The sequence below is a fragment of the Dunckerocampus dactyliophorus genome, chromosome 7 (genome assembly GCF_027744805.1).
Source record: "Dunckerocampus dactyliophorus isolate RoL2022-P2 chromosome 7, RoL_Ddac_1.1, whole genome shotgun sequence".
NCBI lineage: Eukaryota > Metazoa > Chordata > Actinopteri > Syngnathiformes > Syngnathidae > Dunckerocampus > Dunckerocampus dactyliophorus.
Genome location: NC_072825.1, coordinates 13888835 through 13908181, shown reverse-complemented (window position 1 = coordinate 13908181; position 19347 = coordinate 13888835). Strand labels below are relative to the sequence as shown.

At 40.4% G+C, this 19347-nt stretch overlaps 1 protein-coding gene across 2 annotated transcripts in view; it reads right to left on the bottom strand.

Annotated features, from left to right (window-relative positions):
- LOC129185700 (myelin basic protein-like) overlaps nt 1–15463 on the bottom strand; it is a 35886-nt gene extending 20423 nt beyond the window's left edge. Inside the window, exon 1 of one of the 2 annotated variants that reach the window (XM_054783074.1) lies at nt 15215–15463. The gene's annotated coding sequence lies outside the window, so the exon portion shown is untranslated. The remainder of the gene's footprint in view (nt 1–15214) is intronic. The other variant, XM_054783073.1, reaches the window with a different exon arrangement.
- Nucleotides 15464–19347: the final 3884 nt, after the last annotated feature.

The window sequence follows — 19347 nt, the reverse complement described above, 5'->3', positions numbered from 1 at the left end:
TGTGACTGCGAAGCTCGGTGGACATCGCAAGTCATTGTTTGCAGCGGTTTCTTAAGTTAGCTTTTTCTACTGTTGCAACTGGGATCATATCTTTAGCCATGTGATAGGACACCGCTTTGTGTTGGGGCAGGAGTCGTGCAGCCAACACGCAGCTTCACACATTCCTCATATTGGAGTTTTTGCCAAGTTTAAGGGTGGTGAAAATGATTTTTTAATGCTCTAAATTCGAAGTACCTCCAAATTACTGAGCTACGTTGGAGCATTAGGGCCACATTCTGACTAATTCTTCCAGCGCAGGCGCTGTCGCATTGACTGAGCAGCCGGGCTTCTGCTCCACCCCTCTTCTTGCATGCACAGAGGGGGGCAGGCCAGTGCAGAGAGATGAGGGTGATACAGCGCAAATCCATATCAATATGAACGATATTGTTGTTTTTGATATCGTGATTAAAGTAAATATCGATATATGAAAAATATCAATATCGCCCAGTACGGTTTGATCCAAGTAGATACAGTCAAACCTCGGTTTTCTTCTGATTCGGTTTTCACAAAATGTTGCCTCATTGTTTTTCATTAATTGTTTTCTGCATGTAAATCTATAATTATTCACTTTATCCAAGCTGTTACTTTTTTATAATCTTAGGTATAACTTGTTGTCGTGTGTGCTTTTATGTTTTTCATTCTTCTGTACAGCACTTTGGTCCACTACAAATAAAGTTGGGACTGGCTTGGCACTATAAAATGCGTTTTGTGTTAACATTTTTGGGGGTCCGATTTAAATTATTTCTTATGAGAAAAATGTATTTGGTTTTTGTACGATTCGATTTTCGACAAACCCTTTGGAATGGATTAATAACGAAAACCGTGGTACCCCTGTATGCCTAATATGAGAGCTAATCCAAATTTCTTAATGTTGCAAAGTTTCGATTATGATCTTTTAGACGTGTCACTTCACGCACTTCTAAGTAATTTACGCTTTTGTGTGGCTCAATTTTACATTTCACTGCGTTGTTTTGTACGAACAGAAAACAAAAATACTGGAAATCAGAGTAAATATGTTCTCTGGTCATCAATGCAGAGGGTCTTTTACAACAACTGACATCGGTGCAGTTGTCATACTGCAACACCGTAAATCCTTACAATGACATTTTACTTGTTAAATGTGTTGACGATAACATCAAAGTGAACCAGCTTAAAAAAAAATCTGCTGAATCACAGAAATCACAGATTTCCATGGCCTCTTTAGAACATTCAGAGACCAATTTATGATATAATAGCTTCAGTGCATAATAACTTTAACGCTGATCTTCAAAAATTTCCATTTGTATAGCAAAAAATGTAAATCAGAGCTTTCTGTCCAAGTTTTTTTGTGCATTTAAATATGTACTGAGAGTGCTGGTGGTAGAACAGAAACAGCACAAGCACCCCCCCCCCCCCCCCCCCCCAAATAAGATGAAACTTCCTGCTGATTATACAAGTTGAGAAAGCTATAATTGCCAGAGGCTTGTTGTTAAGTTTAGTGGCATACTGAAAGTTACTGCAGACCAAATGTTTTATTGGGCATCGAAAGACGTCAGTCACAGGGACTGTTAATAAATGTGAAGCCTCACAGTCCGTTTCACTCTTGAATGTTACACAATCAGAGCCGTTTGCAAAGACTTGCAAGAAAAGACTGTTGCATAATATAGTGAGAAACACAGAACGGGCTGCGGATCAGCAGGGATATGTGATAAAAGCCAACAATTACAATTCTGCAGCACTACTTCTCAAACGAGCAAACACGCAAACAAAATGCCATCCTTTTCTCTCCCACACACAAGTCCCGTAATTGAAGAAGCCGGGGGGGAGTGTTAAAAACATGCAGCCGGAAAGATGGATTTTCCCCAGTTTAAAAATAACAAAATAACCTTTCAGCACAGACTCAGAAAGGTTATTTTTGGATAAACTTTTAAGCATGTTTGAGAAAAGTTTAAATGTTTGTTCTGAATGTATCCATTTGTAAATCACCAAAATTTGCGTTACAGCTGTTTTTGTTTCCTTCTCCGCAGCCCTCACATTGCACCACTACCTGCTTATCGGTGCAACAGAGGTCATCAAAAATAGAGCAGAGAGTGTCAGTGTTATAAGTATTATCTCTTCATTCTGCTTAGATTTGGAAGACTAATACAAATACATTGGAGTGTCACAAGATCTCACAAGATTAGAACGTGACGAGATTTCTCATTTGGAGAAAAGCTGTCCCGCGAGAACATTATTTGGTCTAAAAAACATAAATAAATTGACAATATTGTTTAGCGTCAATTTGTGGGACAATAAACATTTTCAAAACGTACCCGTATTGTTTTGTGACTCGTTTAAGAGTTTGTTTGTCCAGTCACGTTTTTTCATTGTACTTTTCCTAAAATTAACGTAAAAATCTCATCTCGTCTTAATATCGTGCATCTTGTGCCTCGTGACACCCCTAATATACACTATTCAAGATTCAAGAGTTTTATTGTCATATGCACAGTAAAACAGGTGGTCCTGCTATGCAATGAAATTCTTATTCTGTTCCTTCTCCCCCCCAAAAAAGACAGAAAACACAACAAAATGAATAAGAACATAAGAAACATTAATACCAATAAATTAAGCAACAAGAACAGAAGAGACATTAATACCAATAAATAAATAAATAAAGTGCTATGAGTGTGTGCGTGTGTTGCGTGCGGCGTGTGTGAGTGCTTCGTTGAGAAGCCTGATGGCCTGTGGGTAAAAGCTGTTTGCCAGCCTTTTGGTCCTGGACTTCAAACTCCTGTAGCGTCTGCCTGACGGTAGGAGTGTGAATAATGAGTGTTGTGGATGTGTGCTGTCCTTGATGAGGTTGTTTGTTCGTCGCAGGACTCGAGATTTATAAATGTCTTGCAGTGAGGTGAGGGCTGCCCCAACAATGTGCTGTGAGGTCTTGATCACCCGCTGGAGTGCCTTCCTATCACGTGTTGTACAGCTACCGTACCAAACAGTGATGGAGGTGGTAAGGACACTTTCGATAGTGCATCTATAGAAGCAACTGAGGATTTTGGTGGACATGCCAAATTTCCTCAATCTTCTCAGGAAGTACAGTCTCTTTTGGGACTTCTTGATAATTTGTTGGGTGTTGTGAGAGCAGGTGAGGTCCTTGCTGATGTATGTGCCAAGGAACTTGAAGGTTTTCACCCTGTCCACTCTACAGAAAGGCCTGAAAAAGTATTCATACCCCTTCCACATTTTCTCATGTTACAACCACACACATATTTTATGTGAAAGACCAACAAAAAGCGGCACACAATTGTGGAGTAGAAGGAAACCAATACATTATTTTCACTTTTTTTTTACGTCGTAATAAATAAAAGTGTACCGTGCAAAAGCATTCAGCCCTCCTGAGTCAAGGCTTGGAGCCGCATTTCCCTGCAATTACAGTCTCAAGTCTTTTGCAGACTCCAATAGGTTTCTCCCAAGATTTTCTCTGTATTTGGCACCATCTATCTTCCCGTCAACTCTGACCATCTTCCCTGTCCCTGCTGAAGAAAAGCATCTCAGCACAATGATGCTGCCACCACCATGTTTTACAGTGGGGACGGTGTGTTCACAGTGTTAGTTTTTCTCCACTCTAGCTGCGAGAGAGCTGTGGCTCTCAGAAGTCCCTCCAGAGTCACCGTGATCCTCTTGGTTGCAACTCTGATCAGACCTCTCTTTGTTTGGCCTTTAAGTTTAGGTGGACAGCCGATGATGGATCGAACGACTTTTCAAAGATCGGGAAATCTTTTTATAACATAACCCTGCTGTAACCCTCTCCACAACTTTATCCCTGACCTGTCTGGTGTGCTCCGTAGATCATTTTCCTTCTACTTCACAATTGTGTGACTCTTAGTGTTGGTCTTTCACATACAATGCAAATAAATGATGTCTGAGGCCGTAATGTGACAAAATGTGGAAAAATTCAAGGGGTATGAATACTTTTTCAAGCCACTGTAAGCGACCTGCAGCCTAAATTACTTAATGATAAATTACGGCGGCCTATGTTGTAATAGGATAGTAAACAGCTCCTTCACACAGCAATGACACAGCACTAACAGCATTCGTATCGTGCTGGATCTGTGCACAATTCCCTCTACCTCTCCTTTCCCCAGCTGGTCTGCGCTCTGAGCATTCGTGCTATGGCTCGTTGGCTTGTCCCCTTACTTCCATTCTGCTGGGAAACAGCAATTTCCCTGACTTTATGGATTAGTTTGTCTTAGTTCAAGTGATTATAATTATCTATGTTGTGCGAGGTGGCAGCTGTCAATCATTTGCAAAAGGAGTGATCACATTAACTAAATTACATGTCAATCACACCCAGGAATGTCATAGCGGAGGTGCTGTGGCTTTACTATGACTTTGGATTATTTGGAGTCTTTCTATTTTATTTTTATGAATTGCATCAATTATCAATAAGAACTCGCGAGGAGCCACCGCATTACAAGTCATTCTCTGACTTGGCTACGTTGCGAATGTGCATGGAATTGTACCGTGCCCTGGCCCGTTGATTCCAATTGTGCCAAAGGCATGCAGTGCTGAGATGCAGATCAGTGTCCTCACACCAGCCAAATGTGAGTACACCCTAAGAGCAAACTGGGGGTTCACTACACCTAACTTAAAGATCCTGATTGTTCCACTTAATTACCACGAGCAAATCGGTTTAAAGTGTGGCTAGATGATCTCCAAAACTACATCTCACAGATTCATCCGCCTCCCAAGGCAGTACAAGTGTTCCCTTCAGCTATTTGGCTTGTGAGGATGAAATAAATTCAACTTGAACAACATAAATCTTTTTTTAGCAAGATTAGATGAGGTTTTATAGTTTTGACAAAAGGGAGAATGGATTACAAGTACCCAACAGCACAACATCGAGGACACCGGGGCATGAAAACATCATCACTGAACGACAAAGCCTGCTTTATCAAACTACAGCCCTGAGGTTTATTTTGAAGGAACAAGGACCTGTTGGAGAGATTCTTCCGCAAAAACACAGTTATTTTTTTTTTACCCACAGATGTGAGAGGCAAACTAAAGAAGTGCTATTTTTTCCTCCCATATGTGTTCGCACATAAGAGCTTGTATCAATTTTTCCGATACTGGCACACACATATATCAAAGGGGAAAAAATCCTTTTGGACTGAAGCTTTATTGTGGTGAGATGGCACCCTCAGTCAGAGGACTGGAGATAGTGTGTCAAAAGACCTCAAGAAGCTCAGGGACATTATGGCCACATTTTTATATCCTCAGGATTGGTCTTTCATTTAGTTCTAGAGTAATGTACTCAGTCTCTGTTTCTCAGTCTGTATTCAGCAATCATTGTGTGAAATCCCTCATACAGCATGTTAAGACACCAGGTTACACGTCATAAAAGAACACTAAACCTCTCCCATGATGTAACAGGGCCGGTGAAGAGAGCAATGAAAAAGTACAGTACTAGTCTCTGCCAGTGAAAGCTCAAAGGATTTGAGGTCTAAGGTCAACATCTGTCCTCAAGGGAGGGCATTTTCTAAGCATAGCCTACAATCCAGAAAGCTCTCTATTGGCCTCTTTATCAGAGCATATGTTTAACCATTGCAGCTTGTCATCTTGCACTTAAACAATACTAACGACTGATTTGTCAATAAGATGGAAAAATCTAATGTGGATTTCAGTCACCATTAGTTTTGTATGTAGGGCACATTTACTATGTGCCATGGGGCTGTCATTACCGACTCCATTTGTAGACTACAATGATAGTGACCTGCGAGACACATTGGGCAAGAGAAAGCTGGAACACAGAAGAAATTCAGCGGTGGGCTGATGAGCTCATTATACTAAATAATCTGGGGGATCTTTCAGTGTAAAGCGCTTTGGGTGTCTGGAAAGGTGCCAGTCCATTATTGTCTTAACTAAATGAACTAAAATGCAAATAAAAGGCAGAAGAAGCATTCCAGTTGCGGTGTCGGTGTTCCGTGGGACAAGTGCAAGACGTGATCGCCAGAAAAGGCATTTATTGCAAGTTTAAATTATCTCACAACAGGTAAAATAATAATAACATAATAACAACACAGGCTACTGTGGGGGCCATAACCCACAACAAGCTAAAACTCAACTCTGAACCTCCAATGTCACTTCCTGTCCGCTTGCCATTAAGGTCCGCTCGGGAACACATTAACTGTGACACACACAAACAGGAGTTTTATTTACTTCTTAAGTGTTTTATTTACTCTTATTATGTCTACTATATTGGGTCACGAGTGTAAAGCCATTTAAGGCCGCCATTACAATACATTGACGAGGTAACAGTCACCACAGGAAGTACGTGGTCTAGAAAAAAACAACTGGAAAAAAACAACTGCTAACGTGAGTCTATGTTATCTTTATGGGGGTGTCACGAGACAAGACCATACACGAGACTGGGTGTACGAGAATGAGATGATACGAGATTTTAACATTACTTTTAAGAAAAGTACAATTTAAAAAAAACATACGACAAATACATCTACCAATTTAATTTCTACTACGTTACACTCTTCTGCAGTCTGTGTGTATGCTACCGGCCCCACCTGCATTCACTGAGACAAAGACTGTATGACTGACAAAAGGCATCGCTCCGTTCATGCCGTTGTTCTACGGAAGAAACGCGACAAGGTGCTGTAACCAATGCACAGAGTGGATCCTCTTCCTGCCGGTTTGGAGGTGAGACAGGAGGAAAACAGACAAGCATGCACATGGCAACATATGGCGGCCACCAATATTATTAAGTTCATTTTCATTTATTGTGTGATTAATTTATTTATTATCGTCCGAGTGCCCAGGAGACTGTTTTTTTCTGAATGTCACATTTTAATCTCACAAGATCTTGTGACACCCATGCTTATTTATGTCCAATACGTCTTATTTTCTCTGATTATATCTAGTATATCGGGTGATGGGAGTTTGAAGGTGACTGTAGGGGTGTTATTTCATGTCTAGATGGCTCTAATAATGTTAAAAACATAATGTTAAAAAAATGTTAGGTCGTAAACAGGCTTTCTATGCCATAACTATGAAAATATTCCATTTATTAATATTGAATGCTACTTCCCGGAAATTCACTTATCACGAGTGAGTCTGGACTAGGGCTGGACCATATAACTTCAAATCAATATCACGATAAATTGGCCAGTTTTACCTTGATAACGATAAATCCCCGACCATTATATATCTTTGCCATCTGAAAATAATTGCAGGGAATGCAAATTATTTTCGTGTTCTTTTGCTCAACATCATCTTTGTAGAACCCAAAATAAATCTCCCTGGGACTACGGTCCACAAATATGAATGTATCATACATACCCTGGCATACTACATCCTGTACACACACGTACTAAGCTACACATACAGTACAGCCACATAACATGACTGGCATCACGTCTCTTGCAGTTACATTACTAATGGCCACCTATCACGTTGCACAAGAAGAACGGCGTTGATATCAACCCATCCTACCACAACCATGTCAGGTACTGTATATACTCCAATGATAATCATACCATTTATAAATAGTGACTTTCTCATTTTTCCAACAATACCATTCAATTCCAGACATTCCATTGCCATGTTATTTGCCTATATGTGTTTGCCATGCTGGCTTTAGAAACTGGATAGATAACCATCATCAAAAATGTTCATCTACACAATGAAAAGACAATTTCACATGTTCTTGGCCATGTGACCATCTATTCGTGACATCAAATAAAGCATGGAATCCCAAAAAACTGCTACCAACAGCAAACTAATCATGGTTTCCTATAGAGACGCTTTTATAATGTTTTTATTTTCTTTATTTTTGAATTGTCAGTTTTGCATAATTGGCCATGATGTTTTTTTAAAGGCTTTAATAATCCATATATTTAGAGTAAAGTACAAAACACAATTCCAATAAAGTTGATGTGTAAATTGTAAATAAAAACAGAATACAATGATTTGCAAATTACTTTTCCACCTATATTCAATTAAATACTCTACAAAGACAAAATATTTAATGTTCAAACTGGTAAACTTTGTTATTTTTTTCAAATATTAGCTCATCTGGAATTTGATGCCTGCAACATGGTCCAAAAAAAAGCTGGGACAGGTGGCAAAAAAGACTGAGAAAGTTGAGGAATGCTCATCAAACACCTATTTGGAACACCCTACAGGTGAACGGGCTAATTGGGAACAGGTGGGTGCCATGATTGGGTATAAAATGAGCTTCCCTGAAATGCTCAGTCATTCACAAACAAGGATGGGGCGAGGTTCACCACTTTGTGAGCGAATAATTGAACATTTTAAGAACAAGGTTTCTCTATGTGCAATTGCAAGGAATTTGGGGATTTCATCATCCACAGTCCATAATGTCATCAGAAGGTTCTGAGAAGTAATATTATTTGAACTAAGATTTTGTGATAAATAATAATGGTGCTCCACCATCTTTGTTTCCACTTTCATTGACAATTTAAGGTCTGTGCTTTACTGAATGCTATGCTAAAATAGTTGCCATTCCAACTGTCCTTGAACCCCAGGTAAATGCATGTTCCTCTCCATGCAAAATAGTATGGTGGTGCAAAAATCTGTGACTCCAGAATGTGTCCCGTGCTTGAGTAACAGACATGTTGCATCAAAAAGTCTCTACTCTAGGTCAACATATCAAAACTTGCCAGTTTTTAACCCATGTGAACATTACGGGCAGCTGCTAAACACATTTGCAATGTAGGTTTGGTGAATACGTCAGGACTGTAAATCAAGTTTTAGCAGAAGCCAACAAGCAGAGGTTGTCAGCTCAATGACCAGGCGGCTGTGACTGCCTGTGAGAAGGACAGCACCTTCACAGGGAGAGCCTGAGAGCTCCCATGCTCACTCCTGCCTTCCTTTCCTGCCTTTTTACAAATGTATTTATATCTGCATATTTTGTAATATTATTTGTAGTTTGAGTAGTTTAGTGTTTTAAGATGATCCCACACCAAAGTTAATGTATACTTTTGATTTCTATACAGCGGCGCCTCAAAAGTAGCGATATTGGCATACAAACTAGATAACGGTTCATATGGCTATCAGTTTTCGTACGGATAATGATATCTGCGCACAAGTCTTGCCATCGAGCTCCACTGAGCAACAAGCTTGTTAGCTCAGTAATGACTTATTTCCAAGTTTCACCATTGTATTGTAAATGTGCAATCATTGCAATGTAATATGAGGATACTTCAAATCTAATCTATTAGGTTCATGCTGCGCTCATATGAGACGGACTACATGAGCCCATTGTGTAATTTCAGATTGTATCAGTGCAGAGTTTCATATTTTGCACTTCGTTCTATACGAACATAGACTTTCCAAATTGTATTAATGCCAGCATCATTTAATTGGATTCTTACCGGTGTATGACTATTGGTCATGATTTTTTTCATGTATATCTTGTTGGGACTAAAAGGTCTTACAATAATAATAATTTTTAAAAAATCAAACATACATTGCATATTGCAGTAGTTGCATTATTTTGCACAGTGTTTATTTGTGAAATGCATCCAGTGGCATTACAGTAAATGAAGCAAAATGTGTTCATTCATTTCGTGAGATGTAACTTGTCATAAGATTGAGGGAAGAGCTGCTGCCAATATCAATAAAGGAAGTGCTGGACAATATCAGATATCAGTAACAAAGCCAATATCCAACATCTCTACTCACAAGTAGGGGTGTCCGGATTCAATATTGATATTGGTCAGCCAAAAAAACCAAAACAATATGGGATTACAGTATATGAGCCTGTACATAAAATCTCCAATATTGTAGTCCATTCCATACACCGTAACAGCACTTCTAGCCAGCATGCAGAACCCAGGTGATCACAACAACAGGGTGTGCTGGCATGTTTAGCAAGAAGTAGAAGTGATGTCAGCCGTGTGACTGTGTTTTTCCTTAAAGACCAAAAAAGACGTTGCAGCTGACTAGCAAGACTAGTCATGCACAAGTTTCACAAAACCAGGGAAGTTTAATATGACCAATCTCATTGCGTCTTTGTAGAAAGATTTTCGCAACGCCACGGCTTGCTAAAACATCACCCATTGTTTGAAACATTTGCAAACGGTGAGAAGCTTCCATGGGATGGCAAAAAGTTATTGGCCATGACAGGAAAGAGCCCGTGTCAGTGCTGAGTAATGTTCATGGGTTAAATGCTTCATTCAGCATGTCGAGCCTCTCTACATTATGCGTATTGTCGATAAAACTAGGGCTGTTAAAAATGGCACGTCAATGAGGGTAACTAAATTCATTTGTATTTCATGAATTGTTAAAATTTTGCGGAATTAACACATGTGCACCATGTCAAGCCACACCTCTCTGTTATGATGGCAGACGGTAGTACAATAGCGCCACCACACAGTCTGATGCACTTTTGTAACTTTATTCAGGCTGGAACACATCAACAGTAGTGCAATTCCAACACCATATATTTATCACCAACTCACAAACACGCCTCTGGTCCTCGCAACGACACTTCCTCATTGTCACCACTGTTGCCAACTCCTCAATAAGAAAAGTAGCTATTGGTTGTCCTAGAAGTCGTTAGAGGACATCGTTGGCTAATTTGCATATGCAAGTTGTAAGAGATGCTGTAGGAAAAAAGCATTACCTCATAGGACAGCGAAAAAGTGAGTAAAAACACCTTATGTTTAGAACTACAAATAAGCTTGGTTCTTAGTTTGCTAATTCAAAATTGGCTATCGCTTCATAAAAATAATTTTTCATATTTTATTGTGGCCAGCGCCTCTCATAGTTTAGACAGTGTAATAATTACATCCGGACTCACATCCAGCCTCCACCTTTTATTTTGTAGTTAGGATTACTTGTTTAACTTATCACACGTCCTGACACACTGACAGGTCAGGGACCGAGTCCCAATGAGGCTCGAGTGTAATGAGTACTAATTTAATGAAGATTAAGAAACATTTATTTCTTGGATCCCGCTCTGTAAAACATGGCAACATCCACCCCGGCGGCATCGCGGATGCGTGGAGCTCCACTATGCTCTCAGTGTGGAGCTGAAGTGCACTGAAGGCTTGTGACTGCTTTTGGTGCGGGCGGACGTCTCAGCTGCACCCGCTGCTGCTCAGTAAGAACAGAAACTGCAGATCAATACGTGCTTTCACTTTTAAGTCCCCAAATACCAGAAAACTCTCAGACACCAGAAAAAGTAGCTAGATTTGTGTCAAAGTCGCCAAGTTGACCACACTGATTAGTGAGGTGCATTCAAGTGCACTCACAACAACGTCTCTATTGTGCGTGTGGTCTATATAGACATAGAAAAATAGTAAGTGTATATTCTCATCACTCACTAGCGTAACTCTTACCGCTGAAGTACAATATTCTGTATTTCGATATGCTTATAAATCCAAGAAATACATCTACACTCAAAACAGTGACTTCAACTTTAAAAATGACATGGTGTCTTAGAATGCAACCCCTCAATGGCTCACAACAACACTAAGTGTGATTTAAATGTTCTGCTACTATTAAAGATACTACTGTTAGGCAAAGAGAGTTTCAGCCGTGTATCATCTTTTAGCATGATTTGAAATTTTCAGTTCATTTGGAGCTGTTAATACATACAAATATATAAAATTGGGCATCAGAGGCCCCAAATTGAAAAAGGCCCTAAAAGATGAACCAGAACAAGAGAGCTTTTGGCTATGGCTCCATTGAAATGACAAGGCTTGGGGGAGGGAAAGGTCCATGTACCGCTTCACCACCTGGAGATGTCCCAGGATTAAAGGAGCGAAACATCTGTGACGAGTGGCTCCAGGGTGACACGATGGCACTGGCGGAAGTGCGACAGGCAGAGATGCCTTGCAGGTCGTCCCACCTGTGCTCACAACTATGTCCTGTCATTTATCTTTTTTTTCATAAAATACAATAAAATGGGCATATTTCACACAAAGCTACAAATGACAATTAATCACGATTAACTTGAAAACTGATTAATTTGATTAAACCTTGTAATCATTTCACAGACTTAGACAAAACTACAAACTACACCAGAGGCACCAAAAAGTACTTTGGTCAGTTTTTCTCATAACAGCTACAAGTATATGCATCATCAGTTGTATCAAAAGGTAGTGTTTCATTTATTTCAGTTTTTATAGGTTAATTTGTACACTTATGTAACAGAATGTTCATGTCTTTGTGTTGTAAAATTACAAAATCGAGAACATCTATATAGCACACATGGCTCTATGGGTTAAAAATGAAACTCCCAGTGGCCCGCTGCTTTGCTCATTTTATTCGTTGTTAATTTAAGCATTTATTTATTTTTGCTTTGTCATGCATGGGCACCTCACATTTCTCCCAGTCCTTGTCTCATGCGTGAGGAATTAATATTATACAATTCAATGGGGATGCACAGTCAGATGGGGTTTGCTGTCTAATAAGCTAGGTTACAACCTCTCCACATGGATCTGGAAGGAAAAATACTCAACTGTAGCCATCTGCTAAGAGCATCTGACACACTACAAGCTTTGCTGCTGCAGACCTGAGGATGTACAGTCCCCCTCAAGGTGACTGGCAGCACCGTGCCCCGGGCCAAACAACAAAACATCAACTAAAAAACAATTGTGTAGTTGCACCGGGGCTGTTCACACTGCAGGTAATGTGACTCAACCTGTTGACCTAGAAGAGTCGCACGTGGGGGAGGAAGAAATGATCAAAGTTGCCTCATGCGCAATGTATTACCTGTGTGGTGCGTTCACATCTTTGGGATCTTTGAGAAAACTGTAGTCTTACTACAATATCAATACATTAGCACTTAGTATGAATGTAAAACAAAAAGAATGTGTCCCTCCTAACTGTGCTCGGGCAAATCCTATGAATTTCAAAAGGAATGCATTCGTGCAGTCTTGCAGCTAAGCTGTCACAGGCAAACAGAGCCTTTGCCTAAAACTATGTGACGATTAAGCTGCAACTTCTGGCATTCTTTCTTGCATGTCAGTAATCCAATGCAATTCCAAAAAATCACTCTCTGGAAGGACAATTGATTTGCTTTATATTTAACCTTAGACTTTCAGAGTACCTAAGTTGTGTGTATTTATCATGTTTCACACAGCACAGCATTGGATGGCTTCAAAAATCCCTCATCGACTAAAAGGTGAGGATTACAGTACATGTACAGTATCAAAGCCAAGCATTTGCTTAGCGTTCCCTGGCAAGGGGACATTCTGGGCTGCAGCCACGTGGATGTAAAATACTTATTTTTAGACCACGCATAGAAACAACAATCACGACATGCAAATAACACTCCCCCCAAAGCAATACGTTTCACCACGCCACTCAATCACGCCATAGATGAACTCACTGGCAGGAAGACCGACGGCCGAGGATTACTCGACCAAGTAGTCACATTTTGCTTGTTTAACTAAATCACATAGAAATGAATTTATAACCTTTCTTTTTCTGTATGTTTTGTTGATATTCTCACTCTCGCTCTGTTAAGATAAACCCAGGGTGTAAACTATATTGCTAACGAGTGACTGTAGTTACCAATAAAGGAGTTAAAGGTCAACACATCAGCTACTGCAGTGCATTTTGGGATTCATAGTATCAATGCTGCATGTGTTCTACTGATACTAACTGGCCAGTTTACACGTAAAAAGTACTTTGTGGTCCAAGTAACACTGCATCATACTTGTTCTCAGGGTTAAAAAAAAATAACAAGAAGGTGTGAAGGTGTAGGTGTGAATAACAGGATAGGATTATACCACTGCTCCGCCCAGGCTTAGTGTAACGAACCAATAGGAGGAGGGTGTTGGCACACCAATTCCGCCCACTCTTACTGTATTTAAGGCCTAAGCTACCAGCACTTATTAGTTTGCTGACGAAGCTCTTCGGATGAGGAGCGAAACGTCCGACACCTTCTACACAGAAGTACAGATGACGTCTCAAGAAGCCTTTTCCTCAACAAGAAATTAATAATAAAATCCATTATATCTAGGTGCATGAGCAGGTTTAGTCAAATTGTGTGTACCCTTTGTATTGAATCTCTAATCACCTCAATTTTAATTTTCTTTAGTTTTGGTGTCACACTGTATGAAATCTACATCTATATATCCAATACACAGTGTACAGTATTGCTATGTCAATTCACTGGCCAACACAGCAGTACATCTTCATAGTTTCACTACAGATTGTGAGAAATCACACCTTACAGCAATACTTTCACGTTATGCAACACATTTCAATTTCATTTTACATACACATAATCATCTTTACACTCGTATTACCCAATTTAGTAGACAAAATAAGAGTAAATAAGCCATTTAAGACTTGTGCTCGTATGTGTTCCTGTGTGGGACGGAATGGAAGTGATGTCGGGGGTTTCGATTTGAATTTCAGCTTGACCGGGTTACGGCCACCACATTTATTTATTAGGATTTTTATTAGGAATTATTGTGCCAGTTGTGAGATAATTCATTCATTATTCAGCAGTGAAACTGTGGCGCTTTCATACCTGATTTTAAGATGAAAGCACGGACATAACCTGGTCCCGACCGGGTTATGAGTTTCGCCTAAGTTACCATGGTGATAGAGCTGGTTTCAAAGAGAGCTACCGTCACTGAACACGCAAGTCCGGCTTTCAACTCAACACAGCTCGCTAACCCACTAAACTTGCTGTGCCGTATACCCCCCCAGGTTAAATTCTTCCAAAATAAGTGTGTTGATGCAAGTATTTTTTGTTTGCTTAAAATCTCTGTCCTGATTATAATCATGATCAGTTCATTAAAGACAAAAAACACAAAATCACTGGGGAAAAAATGTTAAAGTAAAAAGTATCGGTATCGGCGATCCTGTCCCCTGTAATTACATGGTATCGTCCACCTGTAGTTCTAGTATTTGCGGGTGAGTTGTGATGGAGGGACAAATTATGAAGCAGTAAATAATAGTAACAAAAAATAGGAATGGCTTAAGGAGAGTTACACAAACACGTCTCTATTGCGAAACGAGACGTACGCACAGCGTTGTAAACAAGGCGAGGGTGGATGACGTGTTTAATGCCGTCCACACATACACTTGCAGTCATGTCGCAATCAAAGCATATGGACGTTACACAATTACATCGTGCTTGTGTGTATTTATCAAGCTGTTTGCTGTCATAACATACTCGTTTATAGTGCATGTGAGCAGGGTCGTGTGCACGTACATACCGTCTCCGGTTAGACCATCAACTGCATCCACAGCTGAGTCCTGCTGTCAGTCCTATCAGTCGGTGGTCGTCAGCATGGAATATATCCACCTCTCTCCGTTTTGTCTCGACGCTGCTGTCATGAAAGCAACGTGAAAGAAAATAAAATGAGGAAAAGAAATCAACGGCGTGTGTCAGTGCTTCCTGATTTTAGGTACGCTGGTAGTGATGGTGTTTGCGAGGGGTGGGGCGGAATGCAGCGCGCAGGGAAGTGAAGGCTAAGAACACGTCGGTGCATGTTCTTTTTTGCGTGATAATCGGTGGCTGTACGTCGTGAGGCGGGGTGTCACATTTATACACGCACGCACGAAACGACTTAAACTATGTCTCTAGCTGACAATATTTGAAATGTGTTTTTGCAGTCTTTGTCTTGGATGTTAGCTTAAAATGTCCATATTGCCTTTAATGCATAACTAATAATACTAACCATAGTAACTATTTTTTAAAGTACTCGGTTTGTTTGTATTCACATAACACGCAAAACTTCAACTGTAAATGCTGTATATTGACAGGCAGAAAGAAATGAGTAAGGCTGACATATTGCTGCTGCACTTCCTCCTTCTCTGTGGAAGCCACGCCCTCTTCCCTGGCATGATTACCTGAGTGGAAGAGGGTGAGTTGGAACTAGTTCCTCCATGTGTATTCCAGTCACATTCATGTAGTTAAAGCTCAGTTTTTTGCTCTTTCTTGGTCTTGGTCTTGGTCTTCTCTGCTCCATTCCAAGTCATACCACAATAGTAACAAGTGGAAGTGGCGTTATCAGGTAAGCTAACAACTAAGTAAGAAACGTACATGTTTTGTCCTAAAAGGAGTCATCAACCAATCGTCATAATATATACTTAGCATTCTAATGGATGCTTGTAGAAAAGATGAATGTGAAAACAGCTGTATGTGTAAACCCACCTGACCAGCAAGTCCAACGCACGAACGTGTGCTCTTACCGAGGACGTTCGGAATGAGAGTTGAGTGCTCAGCACGACCCTAAAGGTTCAGGGAGTGAGGTTTGCTAATGTACACTGGCATAGCCACACCGACTGCCATCTGTTACGTATGTCACCGGCTCAAAATGAATTTTTCAAAACAATATAAGAACATCATCAATGGCTAGCATATGTTAAGAGAACAGATTTAGCAAATACATGTCTATATTTGTCACAATTAAACTTTGTAAAAATTGCGGTTCGGGTCGAATAAGCCAACTGGCGTTCAAGCTGTCAAGCACAGATGTCTCGTGCAAATGTGTGTGCGTGTGTATGTGTATTTGATAATGAAAGGATTTAAAAATGAATGTGACCGCCTGTTTACGTTTAGACATACAAATGATCAAAGGCAGTGAGTTGTTTTTTTTCCCCATATTGCAGTATAACATTGTATTCCAAGGCTCATGCAAACCTGACATCACTAAGCATAAAGCTCAGAGGAGGTAAACAAAGCTGCCACTTGACTGCAGCTGTGCAAGTGTGTTCTGTGGAGCAACTTACCACACTTCTCTGTCTGGCCATCTGATTGACAAGTCTGGTTCTGAGACAGAGGAGGAGAACACCTACCAGCCAGTCAATCACATATAGACCAACAGCCCTTCACACTCACATTCACACCTATGGACAGTTGTTGGAGGACTCTGTAGTACCAGGATAAAACCCATGCTCGCATGGGAAGAACATGCAAATTCCACACAGAGATGAAGATTTGAACCCTCAATCTCCTGTCTACATGGCCACCTGACTATAGGGTGTCACAAGATCTTGTGACATAATTTGAGTCTTGAACTGCCAGGCAGGAGGCCTAGAGGAAGACCAAAGAGGAGGTTTATGGATGTAGTGAAAGAGGACATGAAGGTAGTTGGTGTGAGAGAAGAGGATGCAGAAGACGGGGTTAGATGGAGGTAATTGATTCGCTGTGGCGACCACTGAAGGGAAAAGCCGAAAGGAAAAGAAGACAAGATCTTGCGACATGAAAACATAACAAGCTTTCTCGTTCTGTCCCGAGGGCTCTCGGATTGGGACGATAATAAATAAATTCATTAAATGAACTTGATAATTTTGTCGGCCTCCATCTATTGCCATGTGCATGCAGGTCTGTTTTCCTACTCTCTCGCCTCCAAACAAGCAGGGAGAGAGTTCACTCTGTGCATTGGTTTCAGCACCTTGGCGTGTTTGGTATGAACGTAGTGAGCACATTTGTCAGTCACACAGCAACTTCGTCTCTGTAGTTGGAGACGGGGCCATTAGCATACAGACAGAGTGCAGAAGAGTAACGTAGTAGAAATTAAATTTAGTAGATTGCATTACAGTGATACCTCGGTTAACATCCGCCTCAGTTAGCACTTTTTTCGGTTAACATCCAAAACTGCCTTGTGTTCGCCTGCTTGTTTATACCGTCCTGTTTGTTTATGCTGCCATCCTGGATCACGCGCACAAGACGAAATTTCACGATACTTGCATGTGATCGCGCAATGCATTGTGGGACGTGGGCGCCATTTTAGGACGACAGCGTTTGTTTATATCAGAGTTGTAGTGATATAGACAAGGTAACAAACACATAGACGGCACAAAAGAGAAAGGTGGCTTAAAGAGAAGACCGTCGTCATTTCAGAGGTATGTGAATATGACGAGAGTGGATCCGTCATTGGCTGCGATGCATACGCATCGGCTCCGGTTCCCGCTTAACTCTATCAACCCGGCGGCGCATCCAGGGTGACGTTCTGTGTTTCTGCCTGTCGCATTTTACATCCATAACACTCATTTCTGGTTCCAACAACAAAACGTATGCAAACTTATCGTAGCATGTTCGCGGCATCCCGAGTCACACACGGCACACATCACCACCTCGCCGGTGCACTTCCGCCACGTTACTTGCGCCAGTGTTTTATTTTTTTTCATTTTCTATATTAAACGGAAAGGTACAGGTTTATTGGTTGTCGTACGCTGATATTTAGTTTGATATATTTTTTTGTGTTATTTTGTTAACTGATGGTTTTGTGAGGATTTTTCCAATAACGGTAGGTAAAAGTGATGTTAAATGTTCAGTTGTCCATTTGTCATTTGTAATTATTTTTGCATCATTTTCTTCATGTAAAACTATAATTATTGTCTATAAAATGTGTTTTGTGTTCACATTTTTGGGTACCTGGAACGGATTAATTAGATTTACATAATTTTCAAACCGTTTTGGTTTGAGTTGGACCTTCTGGAACGGATTAATGATGTTGGCCATGGCACCACTGTATGTCATATATTTTCATTCTACTTTTCTTATTAGTCACGTTAAATCTCATCTTGTCTCATTCTTGTAGATCCCATCTCGTGTATCGTCTTGTGAAATGAGTGTCTCATGACACCCCTCCCTGACTTCATTTCTTTAATTGTAATGAACGGAAGAGGGATAATGCTATGGGTAATAAATCATAGGCAACAGAATCAGCTTTATTGGCCAAGCATGCTTACACAAACAAGGAATTTGACTTCATTTAAATTAGCTCTCACTGTACATACACACAGACACTTAAGAAATAAATAATTAAAGGTTAACATTGAGATGTGCAAAGGGATAATAATGAGTGCAAGTCAAGTAAGTGGGTGTGTGATTAATAAACCAGGATTTGCAATGATCAAAAAGACAGTACTGTATTTACATTAAAGAAAATAGGATTTACTTTGAAGTGATTTATTTTTTTTGGGGGGGGGGGGGTCAACACTGATGTGTTCAGGTGTTGATCAGAGAAGAACCTGTCTCTGTGCCTGGTTGTTTTAGCATACAGAGCGTTCTAGCGCCTGCCTGAGGGGTTGAGTTTGAACAGTTTGTGTCCATACTAAGTTTTTTTCATAAAGCACAGTTGAAAAAACAAAATGTTCTACAGTGATGCGCACACAAGTGACATGATGGTGTATCCGGTTGGACGGGGGCCCAAGAGGGCCTGACTCAGTGTTCCTGATGGTGTTAGAGACTACAGATAGAGCTTTGTGAGAGGAAAAAGAATGCCGCCAGGAACAACAATCCGATGATTCACCAGAAGCATAAGCCTCTGGCAGAGGAAATGGCCTGATATTGTCAGTTGTAAAATAATACCTCATTAGCTTATGCAATTATAT